The 14637-nt window shown below is 61.5% G+C and overlaps 1 non-coding gene across 1 annotated transcript; it reads right to left on the reverse strand.

Annotated features, from left to right (window-relative positions):
• Positions 1-3249: 3249 nt before the first annotated feature.
• LOC134544026 (U1 spliceosomal RNA) lies at positions 3250-3420 on the reverse strand. The gene has a single exon (XR_010077460.1). It is a non-coding gene; the product is annotated as a U1 spliceosomal RNA (small nuclear RNA).
• Positions 3421-14637: the final 11217 nt, after the last annotated feature.

The raw sequence follows: 14637 nt of genomic DNA on the forward strand, positions 1-14637 counted from the left end.
TTCGGACAGCCCTACTCCCTGACTCTAGTCTCCGTGTATCTCCCACCCCAATTTGCCTTCCCCTCTGCCGCCGTTGTCGCCCTCGGTCGGCTCGATGCCCATGTCGTGCTGGCCGGGGACATCAACGCCACCCATCCCTACTGGGGCTGCGTCGCGGCCAACCGCCGAGGCAGCTCCCTCCGTCAGCTCCTCCGGCGTACTAACCTCTCCATCTGCGCCCCCGCCACCCCCACATTCTTCCCCGCTCAGCACCACCGTCATCCCAGTATCATCGACCTCGCCCTCACCACACCGCTCCCCATCATCTCTGGTCTCACCACGCTCACCGCCGGGGCCTCGGATCACCTGCCCGTCCTCGGCTCCCTTCACTTCTACCCTCATTCCAACCCGCACCTTCCCCGCTTCGACTTCCGCAACGCCGACTGGAATGGGTTCCAGACCACCCTCTCATCATCACTCGACCTCACCCTCCCCTTCGACACCCCCGACCGTCTCGACGCCAACGTCGTGTCATTCACCCGGGCCGTCTCTGCGGCCGCCTCCGCTCACATTCCGCTGGCCACTCCAAGTACCCGCATCACCCCCTTCCCGCCTTACCTGCGTGACGCCGTGGTCCTGCGCGACCGCTTCCGCGGCCTGTGGCAGGCCAACCGGTCCCCGTTGACACGGATGGTGTTCCTCCTGCTGCGGGGCCGGTGCCGCCGGATGGTCGCGGCGTGGAAGGCGCATTTGGAGACCCGGCGTCTCGGCTCCCTCGCCTCTGCATCCGGCTCTCTGTGGACCTACGTCCGGCGCCTCCGATCGGTCCCCACCACTATTCCCCCACTCACCCCCCCAAGCCGGGGTGGCGGAGACTGCCCCTGAGCGATCGGAGGCGGTCGCTGCCTACCTCGCGACCACGTTTGCCTCCGCTGACCCCCCCACCCTCTCCTCCGAGTCTTCGGACGACGGGGACACACCCCCCCCCCCTCGCACATCACGTCACTCTGCCCGTTCTTCCGGACTCTCTGCCATTCCCTCTCGCCACGCCATCGGAGGTGCGCACACTCCTCCTCCGTCTCAAGCCCCCTTCTGCCCCCGGTTCCGACTCTCTGCCTGCACCCGTCCTCCGTGCTCTTCCTCGGAAGGCGACGGTCTTCCTTACCCGCATCATCAACGCGATGTTCCTTCTCTGTCATTTCCCCACCCCTTGGAAAGTGGCCATTGTCTCACCCATACCCAAACCCGGGAAGCCCCCTTCCCTACCATCTTCGTACCGCCCCATTTCTCTTCTACCCATCATCTCTAAGGTCGCAGAGCGGACCATTCTCACACGCCTTCTCCTTCACGTCAACCTCTTGCATCTTCTCCCCCATCACCAGTTCGGTTTCCGCAAACGTCACTCCACCTCCCACGCCATCGCCCGTGTGGAGGTGCTGGCTGTCCAAGGTTTCGCACGGCGCCAACACACGGGCATGGTGCTTCTGGACCTTGCCCGGGCATTTGATTCCGTGCCCCATTCACAACTCATTCACCGTCTCTCCGCCACCGACCTTCCACCTCATCTCATACGCCTCATCTGCTCGTTCCTGGGGGGTCGTACCTTCCGGGTTCGGGTGGAGGGCGAACTCTCCGACCCCCGTCACATCATGGCCGGCGTCCCCCAGGGCGCCATCCTTTCACCCCTTCTCTTCACCCTTCACATCGCCGACCTGCAACCACCACCTGGCACTCACCTGGTTCAGTACGCCGATGACACTTGCCTCCTCGCTTCCTCCGTCTCCGAGCGGATGCTCGGCGACCGCCTGAGCCGCGGGCTCACATCACTCTCTACTCAGTTCCTCGCGCACGGCATCGGGCTGAACTGCTCGAAGACCCAATCCATTCTCTTCTCACGCATCCACCCACGCCAGGACCACCCCCCACGAGTTTCCAGCACTGCCATCCCCTGGTCACCCGAGGTCCGCTATCTGGGGGTGACCCTGGACAGTACCTTCACTTTCATCCCGCACCTTGCTTCCATGAAGACTCAATCCAGGGCGGTCTTGGCGCAGTTGGCACCGATACTGCGACCCTCATCTGGCACCCCCCTCCCGGTTCGCATCACCGCATTTCATTCCTACGTCATCCCACGCTTCACCTACGCATCCCCCGTGTGGGTTCATTCATCCCGTTTCAACCTTCGCCCCATTACCCGCACCTACTTCCTGGGGATTCGTCTCCTTCTCGGACTCCCCCGCGCCACCTCTAGGCTGACTCTCCTGGCAGACTCCGGCCTGCCCCACCTTCACCCTCTCCTTCGCTCCATGACAACTTACTTCCTACGCCGATGCCGACGCAGCGACAACCCCCTCATCCTTCAACTTGCGGAGCCGCTGCCTCCTGCACCCCACCCACGACGACCGCTCTTTTCGACTGACCACTTACGCGACGACTCCGACGACGACGCTGACGACGTCCCGGCGGCCGGTGGGCCCGGTAGATGACGACGTAGACCTCCACGTCCACCGGTAGCCTCCGCGGACCCGCCACCATAGTTCACCATCTACATCGCCACTCCGTCTTCTTCCCATCGTCATCAGCATCGCCGTTTTCTCCGCGCGGCCTCCATCAGCTGCGCGGCTCCTGGATCAGCATCTCTTCACCCCCAGCAGTCCCTCACCCCCCCTCCACCCAACAAGTAGCCGGGACCTTCAAGAACCTCCGTGTTGGCGGGGTCCAGCATCGTCATGTTCTTCATCTTTGTGTTTATGTTCTGTACAGTGTTCTTGTCAACTGCCTTGTATGTATCTTTATGTATTAAATGATGTTTTTGTGTGTGGGCCCCTAGGGGCCCCACTTTAAAAAAAAAAAAAAAAAAAAAAAAAAAAAAAAAAAAAAAAAAAAAAAAAAAAACTAAAGATTTCCGTGGAGGGGAACATTTGATGAGTCTTTAAACAATTTTTTGTTGTGCCCAGTGTTTACACACTGGGCCGGTTACCGTTAAACCACTGTGCCCGGGGGTGAGGCGGGGAGGGGGAAATCTGAAAAATCGAATTGGACAAGTATCGTTCATGGGAATTTTTTTTTTCTTTTTTCAACTATTACCATGCACAATTACGTACCTTCCTTCCGCACTTTCAAGACGGTGGGGTTGTTCGCCAAGGCACCGTAAACTTGAGACCTACGAATGCATTACATACCATACACAGATGAAAAAAAAAAAAAAATTACACTTCACTGTACATAATTCTTAACACTACTTCACAACTACTAAGTTGAAATTTTTTCACCGGGACAGCGCGAACGCAGTCCCGACTACCAAAAATTACGCGCCCGAGTTACCCACATTTGGGGTAATCGCAGAGGTCAGCTCAACCGAAGTGCAAGGGAAGAGCCTCACCCTGGGGGATTTTTTTTTTTTTTTTTTTTTTTGGTGTTTTGTGTGTGCATGTTCAGTGAGGATTGTTAGGGGTTATTTCTAATTGGGTGAGCTATGCCCGCGTGAAGCGCTACTAGCTCGGGATGTCTCGAATAATTTATTTACTGGGATTCCTAACTATGTCGGGAGACTCTTAGTCCCGACTTCTAACTTACCATTTAGAATACGGAGACTCTTTTGATTTGCCAAATAGAGTTTGCTCCGGGGGTTCATTAGTGCTTAAGGGAGGGCGCAAGTGGGAAACGGGAGAGCCCCGAGAAAAACCCACAATTTATTGGGAGAGAAAGTGACCAATTTGGGACTTTGCATTCGGCCTAGTGCCATTTATGGGTTGCATTGAAGATGCAGGGAGGACTGGGTGGCCTCATTATGGCACATTCCCTTTATGGCTGCCTCATTTTGGCATTTTCCATGTATATTTTTACTCCGGGGACAGGAGCTGCTGCAGGTGGTGTGGCAGCTGGCAGCAGGCGGCAGCACCGTCGCTGCGGCCGGGCGCCCGCGCTCAAGCAGGTGGCGCGTCAGGCGGCGAGGCCGCGAAGCTCTTGGAGCCCGCGCGGCCATCGCTGTGTTTCTCTGCATGAAGAGGGGGGGGCCGGCGGGCCGCGCCCGCAGGGCCAGGTGGCCCTCGGCGCGTTCCTCGCCACATCCAGACTTTCGAGGGGGGGGGGGAGGGGAGGGTTGGCGGGCCACGATTACAGCGCCCTTGCGGGGCCGTCTCGTGTCACGCAGGCATCTGTACAGCGAAGGGGGCAGCGGGAGTGCTGTACAGACGGGGAGGTCGATGATAGGGAAGGGGGGGTCGGCGGGCCACGTCACAGCTCCGGAGAGCGGCCACGTGTCCCGCCTGTCGCCTTCAGAACGACGGGTGCGGGGGCGGGGGGGGTTTCCGCTGCTCACGGCGCTGGCGGCGAGGGCCCGGAGATTTTACACACCGGGCCGCTTACCGTTAAACCGATGGGCGCGGGGGTGTGGCGGGGAGGGGGGGAACGAAAAATTCGCGCACACGAGTTCGCATTGATTTCGGGGCACTCGCGGCACTGAAAGTGATAAGGCATGATTAAGGGGGGTGGTGTGGGGTGGGGGGGGGGAGTCCACACGCACGCACGATGAAGCACGGAGCACTTTCGCCGGGGCCCTCCTTTACACACCCGGCCGGTTACCATTAAACCGATGGGCGCGGGGGTGAGGCGGAGGGGGGGGGGGGGTCGCTAGCTACGGTGCTCGGAGTGAGTGCTGGGGCTGGTGTCACGTAGTTTGGTGGCGCGTATCCCTAACCATTGACACGCAACTATCACCTGGGCCGGCGAGGGCGGTCCTGCAGGTGATAGGTCGTGAAGGGGGGCACTCGACAGTTTAATATAGGTTCTCCCAGGGCACGCACAAGGGGGTTGCGGTGTCCGGGGAGGGAGCGTGTGAATCTGGCCACCTGGTGGGCCACGATGTCGGCGAAGGAGGCGATCCCTGCGTCACGGGTTAGGACATGGCGGGGGGTGTTACGGGTCCGGCCCAGCACTAGACGAAGGGCGCGGTGGTACAGGGAAAACACAGGCCTGAAGTGGGTCCTCTTCGTGTGGCACCAGGTGGGGGCTGCGTATGTCATTATGGAGAAAACGTACATACGCAGGAGGAGCAGCCTGGTGACACTGTCGAGGGGGGAGGTGGGTTTGAGCACTGTCGCCAGGGCGAAAAGTACAGCCCTGGCTTTGCCGCACACGCGCACCAGCTGTCCCGAGTAGGAGAGCCGAGAGTCGAGCATGACCCCCAGGTACACTATCTCCGGCAGCCACGGGACCTCGCAGCCGTCCAGGAGGAGGCTGGCCGGGTACTCCTCTCTCTTCCTGCTGCAGAGGAGTGCCTGTGTTTTCCCTGTGTTGATTGCAATCCCTTTGGCGGTGAAGAAGGCCTTCACTCGTAGAAAAGCCGCCCTGAGCTTGTGGCACAGTTCGGGCTCAGTGGGGGCGGTGCAGAGTATTGCTGTATCATCTGCATACAGCGATAACTTCGCGCCAGGGGGCGACGGGATGTTCCTGATGAACAGGGTGAAGAGCAGGGGGCTCAGGATCGACCCCTGGGGGACCCCCGCGCGGATCGTCCTGGAGGCTGACAACGAGTCCTCCACCTGCAGGCGAAATGTTCGGCCCACAAGGAAGGACCGGAGCACTCGCAGGAGGGTGGTGGGGACCTCCATGGCCATCAGTTCTGTTACCAGGAGGTCGTGCCGCACCGAGTCGAAGGCCCGCGCCAGGTCGATCAGAACCAGCCCCCCTACTCGCTTCTTCGCGAAGCCCTGTTCAAGCACCCTGGTCGCCCTGGCGATGGCGTGGACGGTGGAGTGCTTGGGCCGGAACCCGAATTGATGATGGGGAAGGAGCTGCCTCTTGTCGGCATGGAGGTACAGCCGCCTGTAGAGCAGCTTCTCGCACACCTTGGAGAGGCAGCTGAGGAGAGTGATGGGCCTGTATGAGGAGGGGAGGTCGGGGGGTTTGCCGGGTTTCGGAACCGGGATGATGGTGGCCTGCTTCCAGCAGGTCGGGAAGTGGCCGAGCAGAAATATGGCGTTGAACACTCTGGTGAGCAGGACAACGGCTTTGAAGGGGAGGTTGGAGAGGACTATGTTAGGTATTTTGTCCGGCCCTGAAGCGGTCTTCAGTTTCAGGGACCGGAGAATTTTCCCTAGCTCCCTAGGGGTGACCAGGGGAACGTCGGGGCGTGGAGGGGGGGGAGGGAGGACCACCTTCGACGCCGCGAACCTCTGTTCCTCGTCACTGCCGCTCGAGTCTGAGAGGTCCGCACATCCTCTTCGCGGAGTGTAGGACTCGTGGATGACTGTGGCCAGCGCCTCTGCCCTCTCCTCGGCCGTGTGCCGGAGCACTCCGCCGGACTGCAGGGGGGGAATGACAGTGGGCTTGTCCCTGAGGCGCCGCACGCACGTCCAGACCTGGTCCCTGTTGTGCGTGACGGCCCTGAGCCTCGCTATGTCTTGACTCGCCTGCCACTCCCTGAACTTGCGCCTGCAGGTCCGGCGCAGCACACGATAGAGGGCGTCATATATCGGGAGGCGAGTGGTCTGCCAGCGACGCCTGGCCCGGTTCCTGACGCTGAACAGGGCTGCCAACCGCCTTGGGAGGCGCGCCCGCTCCGCGCGCGGCCTTTTGAGGGGGATGGCCGCCTCACTGGCCTCCTTGACAAGCGCGGACAGCGCGGCGACCGCCCTGTCGAGGTCATCGGGGGTGGGGAACCGGGCCGCTAGGTCGACGCCGTCATTTATGACCTCCCGAAAGAGGCGCCAGTCAGCCCTGGAGAAGTCCTGTCGCGGCCTACACTCCTGGGGGACGGGATAGCACTCGAGCTCGGCAGTGACGGGGTAGTGGTCTGAGGTGCCCATGTCGTGCACCTCGACATTGTGCACAGACAAGGCCTGGGTGCCGATGAAAAAGTCCAGGACTTGCGGCAGGCGGTTGCGGGCATCTGGGTAGTAGGTGGGGGACAGGGGGTGGTAGACACTCAGGCCGTTGGTCGCGGTGTAGCGGCGGAGCTGCGGGCCGCGCCTGTTGGAGGTGGGGCAGGCCCACTGGGGGTGGGCCGCGTTGTAGTCACCGCCCAGCAGGAGCCTGTTGTCAAGGGCCCTGAGTGCCTCCAGGTCTTGGAGGGGAAGGAGTCTGTCTGGCACAATATATGCGCAGACAAGAGTGGTTGGGTTGAGTTCGCCCGCCAGAGTGATGGCCACAGCCTCTGTCAGGTCCAGGGGGGGGAGAGCACAGGACTGGTGACGCAAGTCCGCGCGGACCAACAGCGCCACCCCGCCCCCTGGCCTGCCAGGGCGGTCGCGCCTGTGTGTTCTGAAGCCTGGAATGTTGAGGGGGAGGTGGGGGGTGAGCCATGTTTCCGTGAGGAAGAGCACGTCAATGGATAGCGAGGTGAGGAGGTGGAGGACCTCGTCTTCCTTGTGACGCAGGGATCGGCAGTTCCAGGTGGCGAGCTTAAGGCGTGTGGCCATCAAAAACGGCGCACACTGCCTCGAACAAAATTTCCATTTTTTGCATGGAGTTAGTGGCCCTCCTCAATCTCTCGCAGGTGGCGCGGATGAGCGGCAAATAGTCTCGCACAAGCCCAAACATCTCCCGCACCTCCGCGAGGAGGGAGAGGGGCGATTCGTCACTGTTCCCCGCAGCTGGGCCTCCAGCTAGCTGGGGGGAGGGGCGGGCCGCGGGTTGCAGGCGGCTCGCGTAGCTATGGAGCAGGGGTGGCGGCGGGGGGGCGGGGACGCTTCCGGCAGCTGCCTGCCGGGCCTGCGTCTGGCCCGCCGCGGCGGTGCCAGCTTGCCGCGGCGTTGCCAAGCCTCGGCCGCCGCGCTGCCGCGCACCCAGGTCCGGGAAGACTGCGCCTGCTCTGTCGAATTCTCGGGCCGCCCGCGGGCCAGAACTGCGTGCCTGCAGTTGCCAGGCTTCATACGCCACTCGCCTGGGGCATCCCGTACTTCCACCCAGGTGGGGGCCCTTGCAGTTGGGACAGGTTGGGGGGACCGACCTGTCAACTGGGCAGTCTCGTGACCAGTGGCCACCCGAACACTTAAAGCACACAGGGGACCTGTGGCAGTCCCCTGTGTTGTGATTGTATTCCTGGCACCTGCGACATTGCTGGGGGCCACGGGGCTTGTGTCTCGACACGTTGACGGCGTACATGCCCAGGTACCTTAATTTCAGCAGGTCCCCCGTCCTGCTGTTCCCCTCCAAGGTTACATGGAAGTGGCGAAACTTCCTGGGCTCGTCTCCGCGGCGTTCTATTTGGCGCACCTGGCGGACCTCGAACCCGAGCTGCTCCAGGTCGGCTCTAATCTCTTCCACCGGCATGTCTGCCGGTAGGTTGGATATTACCACATTCCCGTTTTTGGTGCCAGGGAATGGGCGGGTGAAAGGTTCGGCCTTGACCGAGATCAGGTGTTCCAGGAGCCTTTCGTGTTGGGCCCGCGAAGTGGGGAAAAAGGTCGTCTGCCGCCCCGAGAGCTTCACTTGGAAGTCCCCCAGGTGGGCACGCATTTCGCGCAGGCGAGTGGCGGGGATGTCAGCCTGGCAGTAAATGGGCGGTATGCGCGGGCCGCGGGCGCCTTGTTGCGCGGGCGGTGCCGAGTCAGGGACAGTGGACTGTCGCGGGGCCTTCTGACGTGTAGATTGGTCAGAATTGTCCGCGGCGGGCTTCGTCATGCGCTTGCGCTTGCGGCTCTTCACAGTCTCAAAGTCTGTGTCTGTCTCACACATAGAGTCTGTGTCCCCCAGGTTCGACAGGGAGTCGAACCTGTTGGACAGAGGGACAGTGGGCGAGACGAGGCTCCTTGCATCATCAGCCATTTCGATGGGTCGTGATACGCGCGCCGATGTGCTGGCCTGCGACGATTGGCCGTACAGTGTTATTTGCCCCACAGTTTTTGTTGGGGTGTGGGGCTGGCCTGACAGTGGTGCAGGGGGCGGCATCTGCACGTCAGAAGCAGACGAAGAGGCATGAGCGGGGGCTAGGGCGGGCGCGGGGCCAGGTTGGGTACCGAGTCCCAAAGCCGCGCGCTGTTGCGCCGCAGACATGGCCTTAAAACTTTCCAGCCGCTGTGAGGCCTGGATAGCATGACGGTCCATGTAAGTTTTTAAGTCTGGTTTCCCAGTAGATCGCGTTTGGTGAGGCGGGGAGATCGGCAGGGGCAGTCGGGAGCCCTTAGAGGGCGTCTTCGGGCGAGCTGACGACATTTTACCGGACTGCACTTTTAATTGTTCGCGGCACACAATGTCAGAGGAACACTCATATTTAGAAACGGGAACGGTGCGGTTCACTTCCAGAACGGCGACACGGGACTCACTTTCCAGTTTACACAGTCCAGTGGTTCCCGTTAAACCACTGGGCGCGGGGGTGAGGCGAGGCGGGGGAGAATCGCCGCGCGCGAGAGACTTACACACGCCACCGGTTACCGTTAAACCGATGGACGCGGGGGTGAAGCGGGGCGGGGGGGAATCGCCGCGCGCGAGAGTTTTACACACTCCCTCGGTTCCCGTTAAACCGATGGGCCCGGGGGTGAAGCGGGGAGGGGGCGCATCGCGCGACCGGAGCGCAGCTCTGTCGGCCAGAGCTGGAACTACTAGGAGTTGGTCCACGAGTCTTACACAGTTCCGCGGTTACCGATAATCCACTAGGCGCGGGGGTGAAGCGGAGGGGGGGAGGAAGTAGTTCCGTCTCCCAGCACTGCGCGCAGCACTGGGGAGGATCAATACTTACGCTCGTCGCTGCCGTCTGCTTCACGAGTCTACCAACTGAATCTAAAGGGCATAAATGCACCGAAAAATTATAACTGGAAAAATAACTGGGGGAGCCGCCTGCTAAATCAGGGTAGCCCCTACGCCAGGTAAGTATGCTGCGCAGTGTTTCGCTTTTCTATTTCACTTGGAGCTCGGACCACCTCATCAACGTGTTTTGAGGTTATGTACTTCTACCTCCGAAACAGCTCTTTCCCCAGACATAACACTCCCGTGCCAGTTCATCACACTACATGACAGTACACACCAACAATGCAAATACAATTTCTTCCTACAACTGCCCGTTTCTACTCGCACCTCGTTTCCTTTGTTTCTGTACCCACGGCGACGGTCGACCGCCGCGTGCATTTGGTTACCCCGTTTGCCGCGTGGCGGCACTTGGTTACACCGTTTGCCGCGTGGCGGCACTCGGGTCGTCGCGTCCGCCTCGGCAAAAAGGCGGGCACCACGGCACAGTCGAGAGGGGAACTTTTTTCCATTAGCAACATACCTAGGGTTTCACGAAATATCGAGTGCCGTGTCCCACGAGGCGATTTTCGGACGATTCGCGGCTTCAGGCTGCACGACCGTACGCTATTTTCACCATTAGTGGTGGTCCGCACATTTTTCCTATATAGTCCGGATTTTCAAAGTTTCAACCGTGCTCTGGTTTCCCTTCAAAGGCATCAAACTGTTCAGGGGAATTTTTTAAAAGCTTTTTGAAGCAAATCTGAGCACTTTTGGCCATTAACTAACTGGTTTCCTTTCAGCAATTTCAGCGAGCCGCCGAGACCTGCTGCTGCTAGTTCCTGAGTCGACCACCAGGAGTGCTCTTGTGTAGATCTAGTTCTTAGATCCTAGATCTTCTTCTTGTGAGTGCTGTGCGCCACCGAGTCGCGGCCTATTGGGGCGGCTGAGGGGGGAGTTTGGAATGGACTCCCTCCCGATGAAGCCAAACCAGGGCGGGGGCGACCTCGGTCAGAGGCCATCGGCCGAGGCCACTTCTTGTGACTCCCGGCAACCAAGTTGTAGCCTATTGGGGAGGCCGAGGGGAGAGTTTGGAATGGACTCTCTCCCGATGACGCCGAACCAGGGCGGGGACGACTTTGGTCCGAGGCCCTCGGCCGAGGCCGGTTCTGGCGATGAGATGACTACTGACAATCGGCCACCCCAGCCACGACAATACTGTGGACCGCATCGCCAGCGCTTGGAGACCATGCAAGTCGGGTCTGGGGAGGCGGGCGCTGCTGGGGTCGGGGGGGTGGCTCCGCCTCCCTCCCCCGCGCCAGCCGGGCTGCGCACCCAGACTGTTTGCATTAAGGTCAGCGAGACGAAACATCTTCACGGCCTGGACGTCTCCACCATCCTCGCTCTGCCTACGACTACCTCTGCTACAACACCACCAACTGTGACTACTACTACCACCACGGCCTGCATCACTTCACCGATCATGTCTCCTGCGCCTTCTCTTCCGCTGTTGCCGACCGACTCACCGCCTGCCGCCGTTCCTCCTGCTGCGACTGCTACTCCCATGGACACCGGCTTCATCGTTCCCACGAAGACCGTCAAGCGCGCCCACCCCGACCAGCACTCCTCCGACGATGCCGTCCCTACCAGCAACCGCTACGACAGTCTCCTCAGTCTACCGGATACCGACACCGACGACGGCGCTGGGGCTGCCTCCTCGGACCGACCCTTGACTGCCAAGCCCCGCCGCAAGCAGCATGCTAAGCGGCACCGGCCCGACACGCAACCTCCTCCTGTGCCCTTCACCACTCTCCCGGGCCCCTCTTCGACGAGTCCCAGCTCATCTCGTGCTCCACCCCGCCCTCCAGCCTCGCAGCCTCGTGCCTCCTCCTCGGCGGCGCCTCGCCCGCCTACCTCCACTCCTCGCACGCCTCGCATGCCTCCGATCGCCTGCCTTCTCACGCCCACAGCCGGCCCCTTCGCCACTGCACAACGTTTTCAGTCTCTCCTCTCCGGTCCTCTCTCTGTCACCTCCGTCAATGACCGCACCTCCTTTTATACCAGCAACCCTCAGGACCACCAGCTCCTATTTGACGAACTCCAACGCCTCGGATATAAACCCTACACCCATCTCCGCCCCGACGAGCGTGCCGATCGAGTTGTGATCAAGAAACTCCCTCTCTCCACGACGGCTGACGAGGTCACCCAGTCCCTGCTCGACCTGCACCTACCTGTGGCATCTGTGGTGGCCATGCGCACCTCTCCTACTTCAACGACCCGGCCTTTCCTGGTCACTACATCCGGTCTGGGTGAGGCAGCCCCCTTCCTGAAGTTGAAGACATTGGGCTGCTGGGTGGTGGCAGTTGAGAAATACCGCGGCTCGGGGCGCGTACCTCAGTGCTACCGCTGCCAGCGGCCTGGACACCCGTCCTCCCGATGCCACCGGGACCTCGCCTGTTTCAAGTGCGCTGGGCCCCACTGGTCTCGGGACTGCACCTCGACTACCCGACGCTGCACGCTTTGTGACGGGGCCCACTTCGCTACTTCCACTGACTGTCGCGTGATTCAGGCTTACCTGCGCCGACACCCTCAACGACTCACTGACGCCACGACGACTGCCGTGGGGACCGGGCCCTCTGTCCCGTCCCTGTCCGATCCCAAGACGTTTCCTGCTCTCTCCACCAATGCTTGGGCACGCCCTCCCCCCGTTGTACCGGTTGTTCCCCCCTCTGCCACCTCGCACCCTCCTCCTTCCGCTCCTTCTTCTGACTCTCGACCGCTTGCCTCCGACTCAGACTGCTCGTCGCTTTCATCCCTCATTCACGACTTCATTTCATTCATCCGACAGTACCTCCCGCTCATCCGGTCTGTCCTGACGGCACTCTCCCGAGCCCGCACCTCCACCGAGAAGTTCGAAGTGCTCCTCCAGGCCCTTCTGAATTTCTTCGATGGATCCCGCCCCTCCCCTTAGTGTCCTCATCAGGAACGTCTTTTCCCTCCTCCCTAAGCTCCACGACCTTTTGCACCTGCTCCACGAGCGATCGCCCGACGTCGTGTTCCTTTCTGAGACCTGGCTCTCCCCCTCTGCCCCCGTCCTGGTCCCCGGGTATGCGGTCCACCGTGCCGATCGCGATGGTCGGGGCGGGGGGGTGGCGTTACTCGTCCGCAACACCATTTCACATCATCGCCGTCGCATCCCTTCTTCCCCCGCGGCCGAGGCGGTTGCTGTGCGCTTGCACGGCCTCCCATACTCCCTGACCTTGGTATCCTTGTACCTCCCCCCTCAGTACGCCTTTCCCACGGCCGACGTTGTCGCCCTCGGTCGGCTCGACGCCCACGTCGTGCTGGCCGGGGACTTCAACGCCACCCATCCCTTCTGGGGCTGTGCCGCCGCGAACCGGCGGGGCAGCTCCCTCCGGCAACTCCTTCGGCGTACTCCTCTCTCTCTTTATGCCCCTCCGACCCCGACATTTTTTCCGGCCCAGCTCAACCGGCAACCCAGCATCATCGACTTTGCACTGTCCACGCCCCTCCCCATTCTCTCGGATCTCACCACCATCACCTCCGGCACCTCCGACCACTTGCCTGTTCTTGCCACACTTCACTTTCACCCCCGTTCTAACCCCCACCTCCCCCGCTTCGATTTTCCCAAGGCCGACTGGGGCGGTTTTCAGCGTTCCCTCTCCGCTGCCATAGACCTGTCTGTTCCGTTCGATACCCCTGCCCGCCTTGACGCCAACGTTCTCTCGCTGACCGACGCCATTTCCGCGGCCGCCTCTGCCAACATACCTCTGGTTCCCCCCCGTCCCCTTGTCGACCCATTTCCGCCTTACCTCCGGGACGCCTTGTCCTTGCGCAACCGCTTCCGCGTCCTCTGGCAGGCTAGTCGTTCCCTGCTGCACCGGCGGGTGTACCTGGTGCTGCGGGGGCGCTGCCGGCGATTGGTCGCGGAGTGGAGGGCCCGTCTGGAGACTCGGCGTCTCCAATCCCTCTCTGCTTGCTCCGGCTCCCTCTGGTCTCACGTCCGTCGTCTCCGCTCGGTTCCTACCACCATCCCCCCGCTGACCACCCCCACGGGTGTGGCGGAAACGGCCTCGGAGCGATCCGAGGCGGTGGCCGCCTACCTGGCGACCACCTTCGCATCCGCACCCGGCCCTTCCCTGTCCTCCGAGTCTTCGGACGACGAGGACGGGGCCCGCCTCCTGTCTCGCCACGTCACTTTGCCCCCCCTTCCGGCCACCTTCCCCCTGCCGCTCGTCACGCCTTCCGAGGTCCGCACCCTGCTCGCCCGCCTTCGGCCCCGTTCTGCTCCTGGCCACGACTCTCTGCCCTCCCCCGTGCTCCGTGCCCTACCTCGCAAGGCCCTTGTGTTTCTGACCCGTCTTTTCAACGCAATGTTCCTCCTCTGCCACTTCCCCACCCCCTGGAAAACCGCCGTCGTCTCACCCATCCCCAAACCTGGCAAGCCCCCGTCTCTCCCTTCATCTTTTCGGCCCATCTCGCTTCTTCCTATTCTGTCCAAGGTCGCGGAACGGGCGATCCACCGCCGTCTCCTCTTTCAAGTCACCACCCTGGACCTTCTACCCCGCCACCAGTTCGGTTTCCGCCCCCGCCACTCGACGACCCACGCCATTGCCCGTGTGGAGCACCTGGTGGTCCAGGGATTCGCCAGGCGGCAACACACGGGCATGGTGCTTCTTGACCTCGCCCGTGCTTTCGATTCCGTTCCGCATGCCCAGCTCCTCCAGCGCCTCTCTGCCACCGACCTCTCATCTCATCTCATCCGCCTCCTCTGCTCCTTCCTGGAGGGTCGCACCTTCCGGGTTCGGGTGGAGGGGGTCCTCTCCGGCCCCCGCCCCATCTCCGCCGGCGTCCCCCAGGGCGCCATTCTCTCACCGCTACTTTTTACCCTCCACATCTCTGATCTCAAGCCCCCTCCCGGCACCTATCTTGTCCAGTACGCCGATGATACCTGTCTCCTGGCCTCTTCAGTTT

Source organism: Bacillus rossius, unplaced genomic scaffold, assembly GCF_032445375.1.
Source record: "Bacillus rossius redtenbacheri isolate Brsri unplaced genomic scaffold, Brsri_v3 Brsri_v3_scf27, whole genome shotgun sequence".
NCBI classification, from domain to species: Eukaryota; Metazoa; Arthropoda; class Insecta; order Phasmatodea; family Bacillidae; genus Bacillus; species Bacillus rossius.